The sequence below is a fragment of the Lactuca serriola genome, chromosome 3 (genome assembly GCF_051521515.1).
Source record: "Lactuca serriola cultivar US96UC23 chromosome 3, Lser_US96UC23_V15, whole genome shotgun sequence".
NCBI lineage: Eukaryota > Viridiplantae > Streptophyta > Magnoliopsida > Asterales > Asteraceae > Lactuca > Lactuca serriola.
Window position 1 is genome coordinate 60,958,686 of NC_136410.1, and position 21,571 is coordinate 60,980,256.

The 21,571-nt window shown below is 36.5% G+C and overlaps 1 pseudogene; it reads right to left on the reverse strand.

The window, feature by feature from the left end:
* Positions 1-47: 47 nt before the first annotated feature.
* On the reverse strand, positions 48-12,010 carry LOC145095314 (glutamine--fructose-6-phosphate aminotransferase [isomerizing] 1-like; annotated as a pseudogene).
* Between the last annotated feature and the right edge of the window lie 9,561 nt (positions 12,011-21,571).

The window sequence follows — 21,571 nt, forward strand, 5'->3', positions numbered from 1 at the left end:
CAAACAACAACCAATGAAGAAGATTCTTGACAACCTATGATGAAGATTCAACACACCAATCTTTGTCTAGTTCCATCTCTTGAAACATATCTAGGGGAGTTACAGATGTTTGTTGAAACTCTGAATAACTCTGGATTATCATTTGCTCTTTCTTTGTTGTTTACAATTCCAATGGAATGGTTGTATCTTGCTTCTTCAACTGCGATGTTCAACAAAACAAACAAGATGGTTACATTCCAGCTAACTCGGAAACAGTTTGCCTAAATTTTGAGATTACCAACTTCAGGTACTCTCTATGAAGTTACGAATGATCAAGTTACTCATATGTTCAACGAAATGGGACATCAAGTTACACTCACAACAATTTGCCACTTTAAGAAGTCTAGTCTTCCATGTGTTTGGAGTTTCTTGTTTGGGATCGTTCTAAGGTGTTAGACAGGAAGAAGCTCTGGACTTGACAAGGGAAAGCTTGAAGTATACTCTGTTATCTTGGGATTATACTATGGTCTAAGTGTTGATTATGCTTCACTTCTATGGGAAGAATTTGGAATTTCAATCTCTTACATGAAGGTAGCAATTGGTGTGTCGAGTGCTCAATTTTGGGGGTTAATTATAAAGGAGATCTACAATTAGGAGCATATTGTGGTTCCATCAGGTGTTAATACTGCAGAATTTCAAAAGACGTCTACTCTAGGGGTTTCTGTAGATGATGCTAATGTCCTTCCCAATGTTTCTCGAATTCCGGATTTGATGCTATCCTAAAAATCAGTGTGGTTGCAATATTTGGCTTCTATTAATTCTTCTACTCTAACTTGGGTTATTCCACCAAAGATTTCTCAAAAAGGGTAGAAGGAAAATCGAAAGGATCTAAGGCTCCAAAGAAGAAAAAACAAGTAGAACAGTCACAAGTTGTGGAGGAGGATATTGTTAAAGAAATTATACCAATGAAAACGGGGGTTCTTAAACAAACTAAGAAACCAGCTAAGAAACCTTCTAATTCTCCAACCAAGACATCTACTCAAGATCCTTTTGTCGAAAGTGTTGAGCCCACCATTGTTGATCCCTCAGTTCCTGTTTCTTATAAGGGTGGTCCAAAGAAGGTTAAAAAGTTAGAATTTTCCAGGAGGGAGTTCTTATTCGTGAAGTTTCATGTCCTAGATCTACAGCCTCAAAGAAGTGTCGAGCTTTAGATGTAGCCTATAGTTAAAGTTGAGAAGAAATGATCAGTTAGTGTTCCACTTGAGAACGTGATTGTGGAGACAAAAAATGATAGTGATAGCGATAGGTCAGACATTTGAATCAATGATTCTTTCATTGATTCAATATGAAAGGATTGTTGGGTTTTGAGCATTCTAACACTTCCTAAGTGTACATGCAACCCTAATAACCTTGAATCTATGTTTGTCTAATTATCATGCAAAGTTGATTTCCAAGGCTATGATCCTATCTAGCATACATGGGGAACAATTTTAACTTGAATAATAGATAGAACTACATACCTTGTTGTTGTAAGTGTTCCTTGAAACCTTGTGAGCCTAGCACCTCAAGTGTGATGCCTCAAATGCTTCACACAACACCAAATGCAAAGTATAAATTTGGGAGAATACTCTAACACACTAAAAATCGGCCAAGCCCTCTTGTTTCTCTAGTGTCACCGATTTTGGGGAGAGACGTGGTCCTTATATAGTGTGTTGCATTAGGTAAAACCTTAATGTAACATGACTCTTCATTTCTTAATCCATGGGTTAACTCCATGGAGCATCCTATGGGTGGAACCCAACTTGATAATTCATGGAGCCTTTTAGCCCACTATATAAGATTACGGAAGATTTACATAATCTACCCATATATTTAGTTAGTTATTCTTTTGATCACTTAATTAATTCTAAATTAATTCTTGATCAAAACTAATTAAATAATATTATTAATATATTAGAACTTATAATATATTAATAAACCATATGTGTTATTTCTCTCATTTAGTTTATCCAATTGCATGGTGACATGCAACCCAAATGGACCATGCCGGGTCGGGTCAAGTATTACCAGAAATAGTTATGGACTTAGACACCTTATCCAATAGTCTCCCACTTGGATAAGTCTAATAACTATAACTGCAATACTTTAGGAACCGATCGGCCATCATAGCTCTTTCAAGGTCTCTCGAAACTGAGAAGATGTTGATACGCCATTTAAGATAAGTGATCATATAATCCTCTGTTCTAGATATCAGCCGGACAATTACATGGAACAAAGTCTTACTTATTGTCTAGCAGTTTGTTTCCCGATATCCGATTTGTTTGACAAAGAACTTAATTGAACACATCAACTTAGTTCTGACCGGGCCCGGTACATAGGTCAAAACAAAATCATCGAGGGGCCCAGATATCAGCTTCTAATCCAAGAAGGAATAGATAAACTTCGACTCATATGTTTGTTCTACTACTAGTTGAATTATACACAAAAGCACGTTTTATAACATCGAGTTACCAATGCGTTTTCGTACAATCAATGCATAATCAATTCATAGGCAACAAATCATATCTCTAGGTTTGAAGACTTATATGATATTACCGTCTCACGATCACTCGAGATAAAATTCCATGAAGTGATTCCAGTGAGTGTGGGTTGATTCCAATACTCAGAACTTATGTGCACTCATGAAGTGTTGTCTTATATCCTGACACCTACAACCAACTTCATGACAGTCTTACTTCATATTTACTTCCAACATATGACTGACTGTGGAAAGTTTGAATAATATGTGAAACCACAACATACTATTCTGGAAGTCAAAACATGCAAAAGAAATTATAGTAAACATTTGACAAAAGATAGTAACACTTTACTCATAAATAAACACAACTTTTATTCATCATCAAATGTCAATTACACTTTACAAATTTCAGAATTTATCTAACTGCTAAAACTTATATCATCCTTCAGCCCTATGCTCCGAGCATGTTGGAGATGCTTAACCCTACTCAGTCCCTTCGTGAGGGGATCTGCTGGGTTCTCATCCGATGATACCCTCTTTGCCACGAGGATTCCTTCTTCTATGAGATGTCTGATAAAATGATATTTTCTGTCGATGTGTCTGGATCTTCGTGATCCCTTGGTTCCTTGGCTAAGGCAACAACACTTTCACTATCACAGAAAATTTCCATGGGCTCATTTATAGCTGGTACAACTCCAAGGTCTCCAATGAAGTTCTTTAGCCATATTGCCTCCTTTGCTGCCTTGCTCGCTGCTATATACTCTGATTCACAAGTGGAATCAGCCACTGTCTCCTGCTTGGAACTCTTCCAAGTGATTGCTCCTCCGTTTAAGGTAAAGACCCAGCCCGACTGAGAGCAGAAATTATCCCTATCAGTCTGGAAGCTAGCATCACTATACCCTACAACTCTCAAGTCATCACTCCCGCAGAGGGTAAGGACCCAGTCCTTAGTCCTCCGTAGGTACTTGAGGATATTCTTTACCGCAGTCCAGTGTGCCTTGCCAGGATTCCCCTGATACCTGCTAACCATGCTCAAGGAAAAGGCTACATCAGGTCGAGTACACGTCATAGCATACATGATCGAGCCTACTGCTGAAGCATAAGGTACTTGACTCATTTCTGCTATCTCAGCCTCGGTACTTGGGCCTTGTGTCATACTCAATCTGGCGTTACTTTGGATGGGTAACTCTCCTTTCTTGGAGTTCTACATGCTGAATCTATTCAACACCTTGTCCAAGTAGGTACTTTGACTAAGTCTAACTAGTCTTTTACTCCGGTTTCTCAAAATCCTTATCCCTAGAATATAGGCAGCTTCTCCTAGGTCCTTCATAGAGAAACACTTCCCAAGACAGGACTTAACTTCCTGCAGAGTTGGGATGTCATTTCCTATGAGTAGTATGTCATCCACATACAATACCAAAAAGCTAACTATACTCCCACTAGCCTTGACATAAACACAAGATTCATCTTCACTCCTAGAAAAGCCAAATTCCTTGACCTTTTCATCAAAGCAAAGATTCCATCTGCGAGGTGCTTGCTTTAATCCATAAATGGATTTCTCAAGCTTACACACTCTATTAGGGTACTCGTTGCTGACAAAACCTTCTGGCTGACTCATGTAAACATCTTCAGTCAACTTTCCATTAAGGAAAGCGGTTTTGACATCCATTTGCCAAATTTCATAGTCATTAAATGCAACTATGGCTAACATAACCCTAATAGACTTAATCTTGGCTACTGGAGAAAAGGTCTCATCATAATCCACTCCAGGAGTTTGAGAGAAGCCCTTTGCAACCAGTCGAGCCTTATAAGTGTGTACATTACAATCCATGTCGGTCTTCTTCTTGAAGATCCATTTGCAGCCTCTATTCTTACGACCTGGTACATTCTCAACCAAGTTCCAAACTTGATTGTCATACATGGATTGTATCTCGCTATCCATAGCCTCTTTCCATTTAGCAGACTCAAGGTCTGCCATGGCTTCCGTGTAGCTGTTAGGTTCATCCAGACCTACTAGTGTCTCATCACTAATAAGTGTCTCACCTTCCGCAGTATTATGGAAACGATAGTAATGCTCAGGTGCATTCCTAACTCTCGTGGAATGCCTCAGAGGTACAGACTCGTCAATTGGCTCAACAGGAGTTTCCTCCTCAAGTTGAGGGCTAGGGTTTGAAGTTCCTTCACCACTTGACTCTTGAAGTTCTTCAAGGTGAATTTGCCTCCCACTGTCTCCTTGGCTTATAAATTCTCTCTCTCGAAAGACTCCTCTTCTTGCTATAAAGACCACATTATCACTAGGTCTGTAGAAGAGCTAACCAAAGGATCTTTGTGGGTAGCCGATGAAAATACACCTCTCGCTTCGGGGTTCTAGCTTATCACCAGACTCGCACCCCAAAAAATCCTCACAACTCCAAATCTTGATGTGGTCTAGTTTAGGTACTTTACCAGTCCACATCTCGTGAGAACTTCTGGCAACTTTCTTTGTAGGGACTAGATTAAGAATATGGGCGGCAGTCTTTAAGGCATACCCCCAGAATGAGATTGGTAGCGAAGCTCGACTCATCATGGAACGAACCATATCCAACAAGGTTCCATTACGCCTCTCAGCCACACCATTCAACTGCGGTGTCCTGGAAGGTGTCAATTGTGAGACAATCCCACATTCCCTAAGATAGTTGAGGAACTCTGAACTAAGATACTCACCACCTCGATCGGATCAAAGCATCTTAATGTTCCTGCCCAATTGATTCTAGACTTCATGTTTAAATTCCTTTTTAAACCTTTCGAAAGTCTCTGACTTCTGCTTGATTAAATAGACATATCCATATCTACTGTAATCATCAGTAAAAGTCAAATAATAACCATTAGTATCCCTTGTGGCATGTTTGAATGGTCCACACACATCCGTGTGTACAAGGTCCAACAAACCTTCACCTCTCTCACAAGAACCTGTGAAGGGTGACTTTGTCATTTTTCCAAGTAAGCATGATTCGCAACTATCATCAGAATTTAGGTCAAATGACTCCAAGACTCCATCCTTTTGGAGTTGGCCTATGCGTTTCTTGCTTATAGGTCCAAGATGACAATGCCATAGTGATGCTTTATCCAAGTTATTATTATTAATAGAATCAACACACAATACATTATTTCCTAAGTTATCAACCACAGATACAGTTTCATACACGCCATCACAAGGTACTACTTTAAAATAAAGAACATTATTAAAGAAAGCATTAATCGAACCAACTTCATTATCAAATGAAAAGGTGAAACCTTGTTTATACAATGCATGAAAGAAAATAATATTTCATTCCATTTCTGGAGAATAACAGCATTTATTCAAATCTAAACTAAACCCACTACTTAGCACTACTAGAAAAACAGCCTTTTACGCTGATCATTGCGCGTCGTAAAATGCTCAGACGACGCGCAAATGCGCGTCAAGGAAGGCCCTGTCATAAAGAGAGACGACGCGCTTTTGTGCGTCGTCTATAGACGACGCGCAATTATGACGCACGTTTACGACAAGCAATGCGTATCAAGGAAGGCCCTGTCATAAAGGAAGACGACACGCATTCGCGTGTCGTAACTTTACGACGCGCGTGTTAATGATACGCAATGCGTATCAAGAAATCCCCTGTCAAGAAATGCCATGTCATAAATGAAGATGACACACATTTTTGCGTATCATAATTTTAAATGTTTAAAAAAACATTATTTATAGATTTACTAATTTTCAAAGTAAATTTGTATTTAATTTCTCATAATAGAAATAAAATACCATATACAAAAAATACAATCCATTGCATAAAATTTAATGTCATATAATTCTATTTCTTACAATATATAAATTTGCATTCATCGAATCTACTCCGTGTTTCATACTAACAATTGGAATGAAGAATGCAACACTTGCATTTGCAGCATCTTATCTCTTTCAGCTTGAGCTTTCTTTTCCTCTTCTAACTCCAAAGCTATTCGCTTTCATCATCAACCCTGTAAACACATGTACATATCAACATAAGTGCAAAAATAAATAAAGAAATAAATTCAGTTCATTACAATCAAATACTTGATAAATACATAAGGGAACCTATAAACTTCAGAGATTTGAAAATGATGAATGAAACAGTTGGAAGTTTATATTTTTTTTACCTTCCATGATGTCAAATCCCTAGATATAATACGATTTTTTATTTAAAAAATCGTTACTAATTAGTTTTACTTTTTACCTTGTCTTTAACAAGACCACCGGATGTAAAAATGCCAACCAAAACCACAACCAGAAACATCAGCTCAATGAATCAAGTCCATGTAGCGAGTAAGAAATCAATCAAATCGGAGCAGTAATGCTACGACTAAACAAAATATTTAACTCAAAGAACCCCAACACTAGACACAATTAGATGAATATAACGAGGTTAGTGAATCTTACTAGTGTGTGGATGTCCAGATATCAGTCGCCATTGTTGCCGGAACAAAAATGTAGAAATTTCTGTGTAGAAAAAGGAATAATTAATGAAGTGGGATCTGACTTGATCCTTGAAGAATATCTTCTCGGTATATAGATCCCGGATATCGACCCGGTTTTTAGTCTGGTACCATATAAAAATCAATGAATCAAGTTCAACAGCATAACAAGAATCAGATCACTCAAAATAGATGAGTTTAGGGAAGTTGAAGAACGAAAAGTACTTGTATTTCTTTCGGACATGAGAGCGAACCTCGGCCTGATACTTAGCTTTACAGGTGTCAGGAGGGTACAAGATGGTTGTGCTCAAAACAGTTCCAATAGCTCCTGATGTTGCCTCCGAGATAGATTCCAGATCAATCGAAGACATCATTAATCACAGCTTCTCCTCAACGCCGATTACATGAAAAAAAAATTATAATTAAGGAAAAAAACAAGAAGATGATGAATTTATTGTGGTATCAAGCAATCAGAGAAGTGAAGAAGTAAAATTGAGTTTGATAGAGGTGATTGTGTTTTGCATTGTCAATACAAGCATACAGTGGGTACGGCAATGTTGACAACAACGAGAATAGATTAAGGAGCAGGGGGGGATATTGAATGAAAAAGTTACCTTGAGAAACTCATAAATGTAATACTATCGGTCTCTTGATTACCATGGTGTTAGATCTATCCGGACCACAAAAATCTTCCTTCACAATTGTACCCATCTTCTTCTCTTCATCCCTGTAAAAACATGTAAGTCAGGTTTTATAGTCTAAGGATTGGAGGGAGGGTATTTTTGGACTATGGTCCCGATTATTGTAGGTAGAGTCTCATACTTGGGGGTGAGATCCATCCCACTAGGTTTTAGATGATATTTGGAGGGAGGGTATTTTTGGACTGTGGTCTTGATTATGGATTGTTTTACCGATGTCCAGACACTTTTCCATCTTCAACTGAACTATATATTCTGCGTACTTATGTCCTCCAACATGTGAGCAAGCAATCGCAAACACCTGCTCCTTCAATGCCCTAAGTTCAATCTCATCATTGAACTTTTCAATTAAAGCTGGCCCACAAAATCATGAACCTAAATTGACATATCAAAGACCTTATGGTAATGCTAATTTCTAAACCCCTCCAAGTTGAAAATATGTATTACTTATTAAAGCAACTCACAGGGTCCCTATATTTTGGATAGTCTGGAATCTCCTCACGGTTTACAAACATAGCTTCAGCTACTACAGGACCTATACATGAACATAATCAATCAGAAAAAGGTAACACATTGAAAGGAGTTACTTTTCCCTGTAGATGAACATTGAATAGATGACTCTGAATTTACCATCCATTATCACTTTTACGAGTCTGTAACTCTATCCTCGATAATCATCAATCTTAGAAACCAGCCTTCAGTTGTTAATAAACCAAAACATATTGAATGTGAGTAGCCGACAAACTTACCCTTCTGTCTCTTCATCAAGTTTCAACACTTCCTTCACTTTGCCTTAATTTTTTTTTAATTAGAGTATGTTAACCTTGTTGCTGTATATGGAAATGGAAATGGATCATACTTGGCAAATGTATAAGGCTTTCTTGATTGCTTCTCTTCGTGGTTTAGAAGAGATTGTGTCAGCTCCAATTGCTAGAGCCACCATAGCCATCACCACTATTTGACTTGTATATGCCTAAATATCAACACCATAAGTTAACCAAATGATAAGTCTTGTAAAAAATAAATTTGAAAAAAAATGAAAAAACACATTCAATAACACCCTGTCTTGTGAAGAGAATATGTTTTCATTAATGATCCTCCCTGAAGTATATCCATTTATTTGCTTAGGTGCCAAAAATACCCCTCGGAAACACCAACACATAGAGTTCAATTGGGTGGGAGCAATTGGAAATGAAGTGAGGGTATGGGGATTTTGGAGGGGCATTTTAGGCATAAAAGCAAAAATGGGGACATATTTCAGAGAGGGTCATTAGTGAGCATACCATTGCAAATGAGGGTTTCATCACACATATTTTCTTCACTTTTAGTCTTTTACTTCTGAAAGGATTTTTGCCTATGTTGGTATTTCATATTTTTCACACCAATCTCTTTGTTTTTATGACAAAAATACCCCTCAAACAAGCTTGGAAGAGGCATTTTTGGAACAAAAGCAAAGATAAGGATATATTTCAAATAAAGTCATTAGTGGGCATATTTTTTCAAGACGAGGTATTATTGAGCATAATTCTTCAAATTCACTTTGGATAGTGACGCCAATCTCTTTTTTTCTGACAAAAATACCCCTCGGAAACAACGCCCCATCACCACACAGTTTTAACTTTTAAGACTTGAAAGGGAAGTGTGGCACGGGGGTATTTTTGGGACAAAAGCAAAGATATGGATATAGAACAGAGAGTGAGCATATTTTTGCAAGAGAGGGTATTTTGGGGATATTTTCTGAAAGAAATCTACGTACCTTGGTACTTGTGACACCAATCTCACTACTAACATTAATATGAACACCACAATGTGTGTTTCGGGCTATAGCACTACCAACAGTGTTTGTAATTCCAACACATAAAGCACCATTCCCTAATGCATAGTCAAGGGGATTTAAGGTATCAGTTGTTTCAGCAGATTGACTAACAAAGATTATTGTATCATCTCTATACACAGGTGCCTGTCTATCTAATAAATCACTTGCAATCTCCATTGTCACAGGTATACCTGTCAATACATGAAGTATATTAAATGCCCTTGAGTATTTAAACATGTAATTGCTAACTGAACATTTTTCATATTATATTTGATGATAAATCAAGTTATTAACAATAACTTACCTGAAAGTTCTTCCAATATAGGTCTAGCAGCGAAAGTAGCATTATAGCTAGTTCCACATCCAATAAAAACAATTCTTCTACTCCTCCTAATAGTTTTCAAATGATCCTTCAATCTACCCAACAAAACACTTTTCCACTTGCTGGAACCACTACGTATAAGGCGGCCCCTCATGGTGGCTGTTAAAGATTCCGGCTGCTCATGAATCTCTTTCTGCATGTAATGTTCATATTTGCCCTTGTTTATTTGCTCTACCTCCATCTCAAGAATAGACAGTGACCTTTGGACAGAAGCTGGTCTTGAAATGCTTTTTACGTCTTTGCCCTTGCCTTGCTCAAACTTGAGAATAGTCACTCCTCCATCCTGAAACAAACAACAAATAGAAAAGAAAAAAACTTAGATTGAATGAAATAGCAAGAGTTTCAAATATAATATGAAACTAAATCTATAAAAGGTTAATGTTGTTTTTAGGTAACCAACAAACAAAATGTTGATATGAATGCAACTGAAAACCTAAGTTGAGAGACTTTAACAATAAAAAGAACTTGTGAGGGACTAAAGTGAACATTTTGGATAGTTAAGTACCTTAAAAATCATTAACCCATCTTTAAAATATGGAAATTAAAATATACAGACAAACTAAACCTCCTAAAATATGGAAACTAAAATAGATTTGGAAACTTTTTAGCACATCAATGTGTAGTATTACAATATTTTAAGTAGGCAAGCATGAAATAGAAAAAAGGTGTAAAGGGTTTTTGAAAACATGAAACAATACACTAAAAAGAAATTATAAAATGAACAAAGCAATTTAGAATAAGAACTAGCATATGATGAATGAATGCAGGGTATGCACCTTAATATGAACAACTTCACTATCCTCAATCACCAAGACCTTTTTCGTGTGTTCAACAAGGGCATGAGGGTCACTAGATAAAAAAAGTTCTTTTGGGTGACCATTTGTAGAAATAAACTTCAAATCATTATATGATGTTCCTTTGTTTTGTTGTTCAACAAATTCCTGCAAAAGAATTTCATATCTCAATACCAGTTTAAAAGAAAGTGATAAATGAAATCAATTAATATTATAATATTATTGACAAATAGGAAATAACAATCATAACCTACTTTCACACCAAGAAGAAGTGGACTACCACGTTTGCAAGCAACCAATTCATTTGGATAATGTCTGCTTTTGAAAATAAGTGCATAGGCTCCTTCAAGAAGCCGCATAACCTCGAGTACAACTTCACTAAACGTGACATTTTGTTCACCTACAGGAGTAAAAGATTCATTCAATTCTATATTACGTTGGTTCATAAGGGTAGTTTTGGTATTTTCCATTTAACTAATAACAAGTCTACATAAACTGTCTGAAATCTCATCATATATCTTGTTCTAAACTTGTAAAAGGATGTTGTCTTTTAGTGCTACACCACTATGGAAATAAGGATGGCAGGCATAACATTAAAGTCTAAAAGAATAATGAATTATGTGAGAAAATATGTATCTTTAAAGACTCCGAGTACCTTCTTCATTTGCTTTGTCAAAAACAAATTTTGCAAGCTTTGGGATCACTTCAGTATCTGTGTCAGATTCAAAAGTAAACCCGTGTCGAAGAAAAGATTTCTTTAACACCTGCAGTATGTTAAGAAGATACAACACCATTTTCCCAAAAAAAAGTAACTACAACAAATAAAACAAAGAAATGATAAAGAAATTGATGTATCTATGAAAGAAAGGAAAGAATATATACATGCAGAAGTGGAAACAATATGCAATAATTCATACAAAATTGGAACTTTATACAAAATTGGAAACCGACCTCATAATTGGTAATAACTCCATTGTGAACAACCAAGAAATCATTTCCAGCACCAGATGATTGAGGATGACTATTCCTTGGAGATGGTTCTCAATGGGTCGCCCATCTGGTGTGTACTATTCCAAACATGAGAAGTGATATCTCTGAGATCAAAGACTTTGCAAGATCTTTCATCTCTTCATAAAGTTTCAACACTTCCTTCACTTTGCCTTTAAGAAAATATTGATTTTTTTAATCAATTAGAGTATATGTTGGTATTTGTTGAATTTAACCCTGTTTTTTAGAAATATGGAAATGGAAATGGATCATACTTGGGAAATGTAGAAGGCTTTCTATGATTGCTTCTCTTCGTGGTTTAGAAGAGATTGTGTCAGCTCCAATGGCTAGAGCCACCATAGCCATCACCACAATTTGACTTGTGTATGATTAAATATCAACACCATGAGTTAACAAAAACAATTCTTGTAAAAATTAAATTTGAAAAAAAAAATTGAAAAAACATGTCCAATAACACCCTGTCTTGTGAAGAGAATATGTTTCACTAATGATCCTCCTTGAAGTATATCCATTTATTTGCTTTTATACCAAAAATGCCCCTCGAAAATGCAGCCCATACCCCCACACATATACAAAAAAATGAAATAAATAAAGAGTACAGTTTTTTTTAAGTACCTTTAATGGAACTATGTTGACAACAGGCTGCAAGCAGTCAACAACAGGAGGAATTTGAATTACTCTACAACATGGACCACAAACAGCTGCTGCAATTCCACCCAAAGCATAAACACCATTTGTGCCTTCTCCACCGTTTTTGGCCTCCCTGTAAGGCATTTTGCCACAATTGCATTGCAAAATTCCTTGGAATACCTGCAAAACCAAATTATAACTACTATGTGTCTTTGAAATGGAAGAAGTTAAACATATATAATGAACCAGAATTCACATTCGACCAACAACACCATCTTTTTTAGCGATAAGTGTGTGTGTGTGTGTATATGCTCACATTAACTTTAGCTAAGTACTTGACATTTTAGAGTTCTAGATAATTCCTTAATGATGAAAGCTTTCCTTAATGTAGATTTACCCTACTTCACAGTACCATGTGTATATGCTCACATTCTTCAAGTGAACTCTGCAAATTATCCTTTCAAACCGATCATAACAATATTTTAGTTTGCTCTTGCTAAGAACGTGGTAGGCTTTTAGGACTATGTTAGACCAAGTTCTCATTGACCTTCAACGTAATTATATTAATTTCATAATCCTAACTTACACCTGCTTAGCCGAGAATAACATCAAGAATTTCAACACACACAGAATAGTTACAATCAGGACAATTCAGAATAGATCTCAACAAAACTAAACCAACAATGCTTGCAAATAAACAATCCATGAAGTGCGCCCTTTTAATTAAAGAAGAAAAAACACAAAAAAAACATCATCGATACAAAATATTAGTACCTTATATTTCCTCACGGATCTTAATGAGTGGTGCCCTCATACGCAAAACAGCAACATCAACATCTACAAGTTTGGTGCTGAGATTCACGAAGTCAGCATAATCTCGGTTAACTCGCTCTACTAGTTCATGTTTAAGGGATGAAAGATGAGACAGTAGCTCTGATCTTAAGGTTTCAAAGGGTACACAGGTTCATGGATTGGAGATGTAGGATTTCGAGTCGAAATCAGGGCTGAGAATTGAGGAAAAAGAAAGTACACAGAAAGTGTGTTTGTGTGTGTGAGAGAATTCAAGCTTGTGTCTTCTGATCAACACAAGGAAGACGATGTTATTGAGAGGGTAGATGAGACAGCAGCTCCGATCTTAGGGTTTCAAAGGGGAAACAGGTTAATAGATTGGCGATGTAGGATTCCGAGTCGAAATCAGGGCTGAGAATTAAGGAAAGAGAAAGTACACAGAAAGGGTGTTTGTGTGTGTTAGAGAATTCAAGCCCTACGTCTTCTGATCAACACAAGGAAGACGATGTTATTGAGAGGGAGGCTTGTTGTGCGATACAGATCACAAAGAAGATCTGATGGTCGTTAAACTAGACCTAGGGCTTGTAAACTTGAGCATCTGTGGCGGTCTCCGTCGAGGTAAGGTTAGCCCAAGCTCACCGGCGAAAAGAGATGAGTCGAGATTGTTGATAGATGAGGTGTGCATTGCAGCGCACTTCCATCTTGAAAAGAACCCTAGAATGATCCCTTCAATTTTTGATAAAATAAATAGTCTGGAGGCGCGTTCAAGAATTATAAAGAGACATACTTACACGACATGCCTATTACGATGGGTGCCCTCCGTGTTTTTATTTTTATTTTTTTTCTAACACAAATTGTAGGTCACGCAAAAATGCGCGCCCTAAATCCTTCAAAATTTTCGATAGATGACATTATTTTTATGTCACGTGCTTTTACGTATCGTAGATTCGTGCGCGTCATAAATTGCGTGTCATTAAAGGCCTTTTTTCTTGTAGTGTAGCGATAAAGTATAAAGTCCAATCTTGGTGATAGGTGAAGCTTTTCTGTTTCCCATGATCAAGTTTATCCTTCCTTGCTCCACATTCTCACTTCTTCTTAGTCCCTACAAATCAGAACATATATGAATACCACAACCGGTATCAAGGACCCATGAGTTAGAATGGGGTGAGTTATTAGATAAGATAGTGTAAATACCTGCATGGTTGGGTTTAACTTTTCCATCCTTCACATCTTGTTGGTACTTTGGGCAGTTCCGCTTCCAATGTGCCTTTTCATGGCAATAGAAGCATTCAGCCTCTTTTGGGTCAGAAGAAGGAGTGATGAAACCTTTCTTGGTTCCACTTGAAGAAGAGCCATCAAGGGTGAAGAACTCTTTCTCTTCTTCCCTCGTCCTTTCCCGATTGCCAAGACAGGGGCGGAGTTGGTAGGAGTAGGAGTAGTAACAACTGCCTTACCCTTAAGACCACTTTCTGCAGTCTTTAAGAGTCCTTGAAGTTTGCTGAGAGTGACCTCTTCCTTATTCATATGGTATGTCATGCGGAATTGATCATAACATGAAGGCAAGGAGTGCAAAATAATATCTATTGCTAGCTCCTCGGGGAAGTTCACATTAAGCTTCAGCAAGCGGTCCACAAATCTTTGCATTTTCTGCATGTGGTCCATGATGGGTTCTCCATCCTTCATTCGGGTTGTTATCATGGAGGAGATGATTTCATACCTCTCTTGTCGTGCACTTTGATGGTATATTTCCATCAAATCTTGGTGCATTTCAAAAGGGTAGTGGTCCTCGTAGGACTTTTGGAGATTGGCTGTCATAGTGGCCATCATGATGCATGCCACCTTAGTGGCATCCCTTTCATGTGCCCTAAAGTCAGCGATCTCTTGAGGAGTAGCAACTGTCTCATCAATCTCCTTAAGCTCCTTATCGAGGACATATTCTTTGTCCACGTAGCGGGTAATCATTTGGATGTTTCTGATCCATTCATTAAAGTTGGATCTATCAAAAGTGACTTTCCCACACAAGTTCATAAGAGAAAAGGAGCCATTAGGATTAGAGCCAGAAGCAGCAGTGTTTGCAGACATCTGAAAAAAAGAAAAGTTTAGTTTAGAATTAGAGATAGTCCTTAATAAAACACCCAAATGTAGTATTAAGGCTAGGACCCAATCACAATATATTATACTTAGAAGAGGTATGTCGTAATCTAAGTAATAACATATTTGAAAGGTAGGTGAATGACGATTCACGATTCACCAATTTCCACCAAATTCGAAATATTAAAAATATTTAATTTGGTTCTTAGAAACTCCTAGATTCTTTCGAGATTCAATGAACTTTTCAAAGGCATGTTTCAATCTCAAGTGTGCCCTCCAAGTTTTGTGACTGAGATGCCGAGGATCACAAAACGAGGTGTGAAGTAACCATGCAAATTACTTGGTACCCTTAATAAATTACCCCTCAATCGATGTGCCGGTTAACCACACACGCTCCATCGATACTATGATAAATATTAAGTCACCCTTTACCTACCTTGTTAAGTCCATGTTAGTGTGCCGGTTAATCACACACGCTCCACTAACGACTTAGACAAAGTGTAAAGTGCAATTTCATGGATTAGCACCTTATTCACATTTTTCCTAAAGTAACTAAGATTGGGAATTTAATAAAACATTTAGTTACTTTATAATATTCATCATACTTTTAATGAGAATTTATAAGTCTTTGTCTTTACCCGTTCGGCTAACGACCCTCCACCAGTCAAGCAAGTGTTGGGTGAGAGTGGACACCCATTAAGTTGCCATTTTATAGGCAACAACCTTATACCCACCTTATAGACCGGCTTCGTGAATGAGGCGTACTAGCGGTAAGACGAATTTAATCTTATACATATATATATATATATATATATATATATATATATATATATATATATATATATATTATTAACTTATAATATTATAAGTATAAGGGTTGAATTTTAACTTTTAAAATTCTAAGGGTTGGAACTAAAGTTTTAATCAAGACTTTACTTGTTCCAAAACTTGAGGGCATGTTTTGTAAACTTTCAAAACTTTTCATTTCTTGTAACTTATGAGTTTATTAGGGTATTAAAAATGAAGACTCTTCATTTTTATAACCCATGTGTTCTTTTAATGATTTTTAAACAAAGTGACTTTTGGTTTTCCATAACTTGAGGGCAAGTTATGGACTCCATTAAAACACATAATGATCATGAATTAATCTACCACATAGGTTACAAATAATTCCTATGATCACCTAAACATCATAAGATCAAGAACATGAATATGAACACTTTCATGAATCAAAAATTACACTTAAAACTTTGTAATTTTGATGACTTGTTGTTGTAAATGGATTAGAAAAGACATTACACCATCTAAAACAGGTTTTCAAGTACCAAAACAGTTTAGGGTAATGTTTCTAGTCCATTTCCAGCAACTAAAGTTGAAAATATGCATTCTGAGGCTCCTACTCGCCGAGTGCATGAACCTAGTCGGCGAGTAGGTTGAAGATTCACATGAACTCGGCGAGTCCCCCCATGGACTCAGCGAGTTCATCAGTCAGATTGCAAAAATATCGACTATTTTCAACTATTTAGCACAAATAACAAACAAACAAACCTGGCTCTGATACCTCTGTTGGGTTTTGAGCATTCTAACACTTCCTAAGTGTACATGCAACCCTAATAACCTTGGATCGATGTTTGTCTAATTATCATGCAAAGTTGATTTCCAAGGCTATGATCCTATCTAGCATACATGGGGAACAATTTTAACTTGAATAATAGATAGAACTACATACCTTGTTGTTGTAAGTGTTCCTTGAAACCTTGTGAGCCTAGCACCTCAAGTGTGATGCCTCAAATTCTTCACACAACACCAAATGCAAAGTATAAACTTGAGAGAATACTCTAACACACTCAAAATCGTCCAAGCCCTCTTGTTTCTCTAGTGTCACCGATTTTAGGGAGAGACATGGTCCTTATATAGTGTGTTGCATTAGGTAAAACCCTAATGTAACATGACTCTTCATTTCTCAATCCATGGGTTAACCCCATGGAGCATCCAATGGGTGGAACCCAACTTGATAATCCATGGAGCCTTTTAGCCCACTATATAAGATATGGAAGATTTACATAATCTACCCATATATTTATTCTTTTGATCACTTAATTAATTCTAAATTAATTCTTGATCAAAACTAATTAAATAATATTATTAATATATTAGAACTTATAATATATTAATAAACCATATGTGTTATTTCTCTCATTTAGTTTATCCAATTGCATGGTGCCATGCAACCTAAATGGACCATGCCGGGTCGGGTCAAGTATTACCAGAAATAGTTATGGACTTAGACACCTTATCCAACAAGGATACCCCTGTCAAATCGACTTGCGAGGAGACAAGGATTCTTAGTGTCACTATAAACATATATGATACGGATACAAACTTCAGTTCAGGTGATCAATAACAAACCAACATCCCTTAGAATACTTTAGTTAAATCATCCAGGGTTTTGAATACTGCGTCTAGTCAAGAGGAGGTCGAAACTCCAGAAATCGCTGTGAACTTATCTAATGAGGACACAAATGTCAATACGGATGAAGAGATGATCAATAACGAATCTACTATCACAACTTCCATTGCAACTTCAATAGTTCTACGGCCAACATCACCTATTCCTACTTATATTCCTATTTTGACTATCTCACCAACATTTTTTGGTGTATTGCAAGAACCTATCACCACTATTCTCTCCTCTCAATCAACTAAGAAGTCACTTCAAGGAGACGAAGCTGATGATGAAGATATCATGGTTTCGTTTGTTGATATTCAATTCAATCCCGAAGAAGAAGATATTCCTGATAAACCAATCATGTCAGCTAAGCAGTTCAAGATACTCAAGTCAAAGATACATTCTCTTCTTCAAATTACAGCAGATACTAGAGGAAAGAATTATGTGACTCGAGTCAAAATGGATTATTTAATGAAAGCTCAAGAATCATGTTTGTGAAACATGAATCTGGGTATTGAGCAGAAATAAGTAGAATGATTAGCTTTTCATTCAAAAATCTTAGATTATGAAATTCAAAAGCTTCGTGATGTTGCTAATGATGGGTTTTGAGCATAACAAAAAAATCCCTTTGTATGTATGAAACCCTAATATACTTGAATCTATGTTTTCTCTAATTGAACATACTAGTATTGAACATCAAAAGGAAAACCCTAGGAGGTATCTAATTTTTTCAAAAATCATAATAAAAGTTAGTAAACATACCTTTAATTGTTACGTAGTAATAACAATTTTTATCCTTAGTGTTATTGAAGCTTCGAGAGCAAGCACCACAAATGCCGTGCCTCTAATGGTTTACACCTAAACTAAGCAAGAGGATGAGAGAGGAGAGATGAGGAGAAGACTTGAGAATTTTGGCTATCCTTCTTAGAGTTAGAGTTAGCCAAAATCAGGAGGGGTATAGCCCTTTAAATAGTTGTGTTACCTTAGAGCCAAAGCTAGGGTTTTAAGGAGAAAACCCTAACTCCTTAGCTTATGGACTAAGCAGCCCAATAACTCCATTCAAGGAGCCCTTGGACGAAATTTCTAGGGCCTTCCTAGAAGATTTTGTCCAACCCATCTAGGAGGGTGCATCCTGTTTAGTTGCTAGTATGAGGACAACCCAAAAGGATTATGCTACTATCAATTTAAGTATATACCAAGTATAGTTATGGGCTTAGACACCTAATCCAACAGTCCCCCACTTGGATAACTCTAATAACTATAGTTTTCTATATAACTTCAAAAATTGATTAGCAAATTGTAGCTCTCAAAGCTATTGTCGAACTCTGACCCAGTAAGTTATGTGTCCTAAGATAAGGGATCAAATATTCCTCCGTTCTACAAGATATCGTAAGGAACATTCCTCGAAAAGAAAAACCAAATATTTAAAAGTTAGTGTCGCTACTCAACAAGAAAAACACTTCACAAAATTGGTCTTAGTTTCTGGTTTGTTTTAACCAAAACATCACAACTACAAATTCCAAATGTGCTAGAGTAAGAAAACAATAATACTTCACATTAGTACGAAACAAGTTTCAAGATATGATTTGAAGTAACTAGAGTATGACTCTAAAACTTGATTGGAAACGAAGTATGCCACATCTATCGATTGAACTATTTCAACAATATGTGATTCCTCTTCTTAGTTAAATAATTACACTAAGTTGTTCTTCGAGGATCAATTCTGATATAGTTCCATAACCATTAAGATGATCATAAAACATGATACTAAAGTAATCTCCTCTCCTTTCATATTGGAGAAACTTTTATCTTTCTGCCGAATGGATTCTTCTTATTCGTTCTGTCACTCTTTGAAGCTTTTCAAATATCATAATTATGCTTAATCTTGTAAACACAACCATATTTACGAAAAACATCAGTAAATCATGACGAATAAAGTTATCATCCTTTGTGGTGGATCTGAACAGTCCACATTAATGTGTACTGGATCCTTTAGTCCTTCACTTGACTCATATAAACAAGTGATCAACAAATTAGTCATAACCTTCCAACGATCAAGATTATGATACATCACGCTATTCAAATTGCATGACTCCAAGTTTCTGTCCAACTGAAATATGGGTTTAATGGGATTGAGATTGAAGATAAGGGGGTTTGGTATTGAGTTATAGAGGTTAACTAGTGTCCAAGACCATAAATTAGGGTTTAAGTCTGACTAGTGTATTCCATGCATACTTCTGGTATGCCAAGCATACTCCAAAGAGCACTCGCTACTGCCCTGCCTAGTACACCTAGTGTCCTTCCATGTACGCCCTGCGTACTAGGCTCAACCCTAATATTGTGAAACTTTCGAAGGCCATAACTTCTTCATTCTAAGTCCGTTTTCAACAATCCTTATATCCCCAGAAAGGTGACGAGAAGCTCTACACTTCTATCAACTCATCATTGCCTTAAAACATTCCAAACTAAAATCAAAAATTCATAAAAAGGCCCGAAATGCCACTTTACCCATATACCCTTGGACTCCAAAACACAACCGGACTATCAAATCACTTAATCTATAATACCGACATCAAAAAAGCGTCTAAATCTCTCTTTTTCCCCAACGCATGAAGGCTCATGATAACTAATCTTCACGTTATGGCCCAAATAACGAAACGATTCGAAGCTGGGTGTTACAACTCTCCCGCACTTAAATTAGATTTCATAAATGACATTGTAAGAAAACATAAAGTAAGAGAATTAGATAGATCAAAGATTTACTTTTAGTAATAATAATCGGAAAAATTTGGAACTTGTTCTTACAATGCATAAAGTGAAAACTATGTATCTAGACATTTCTTAAGCAATCTATTATCATAACTTCTATGCAGTAGCTTCCAAAATTTGATCATCAAACCATGTGACAAAAATCCATCTCTCACGATTGGATTCAACTTACTCTTCTTAAGCTTTATTCTTTCTCTTAGATCCTGCAAAACATAAAAATGTGAATATCACGTCATATATTAAGAATCTATGAATAGGAAAATAATAATGGAGTTAGATAATGGATGTACCTGAAGTAGAGTCATACGACTTAACTTTACTATCTTTGCGATCTTTTAGGTAGTCAGGGTACCTTTGTATTCAATGTCCCTTTAATTAGAAATAGAAACATATGGACCTTTTAGGATTGGCACATGGAACAATCTCAGAACTAGCATATCCCTTTACCATATGATCAAACAAATTAACCTTGGCCGATCCCTTTCTATTGGGAAGAGAAGCCTTTTCTAAACTACCATTGTCATTGTCCATGGAAACATGGGAGATAGATCCTTGAAACATTATTGCATGACTTGTGCTCTTAATTATTTCTGCTTCAACAACAATCAATATATGTGTCAGATCAATTAGGGTCACATTGTGGTCAGTCATATAGTAGTCTTTAATGAACTGACTATATGAATCAGGAAGCGAAAGTAGAACCAAGTCAATGGCTAGCTCCGTTGGGAAAACGACATCCAACATCCCCAATTTGTCAGTGTAAAATTTCATTTTTAGAGCATGCGCACATACAAGTTTTGCATCTTGATGTTTACATGCCAACAGGGCTTGAGTAACTTCGTACTTTTCAACTTGAAGAAAGCATGACTTATGGAGAGTCAATGGAGGGGTGGACGAAGAGTTGGAGAAACATGATCTCGAGTTCCACCATTGCTTGAAGAAGGGAATATTCTTTCACGTTGATCAACATGTGGAATATAAACTTTATAAGAAAGAGGAAAACCACTTCCTAAAGAACAATGAAGACCATTTTTGTCTAAACTTGACATCTATAATAGGAGAAAAGATAATTCAAGTTAGTTGATTTTAATCCTTAATTATTAACCCTTAAATTTAAATTAAGGTTAGGATCCATATTTTCGGTTTGAACTTTGAATAGGGATGGTGTAATTAAATTC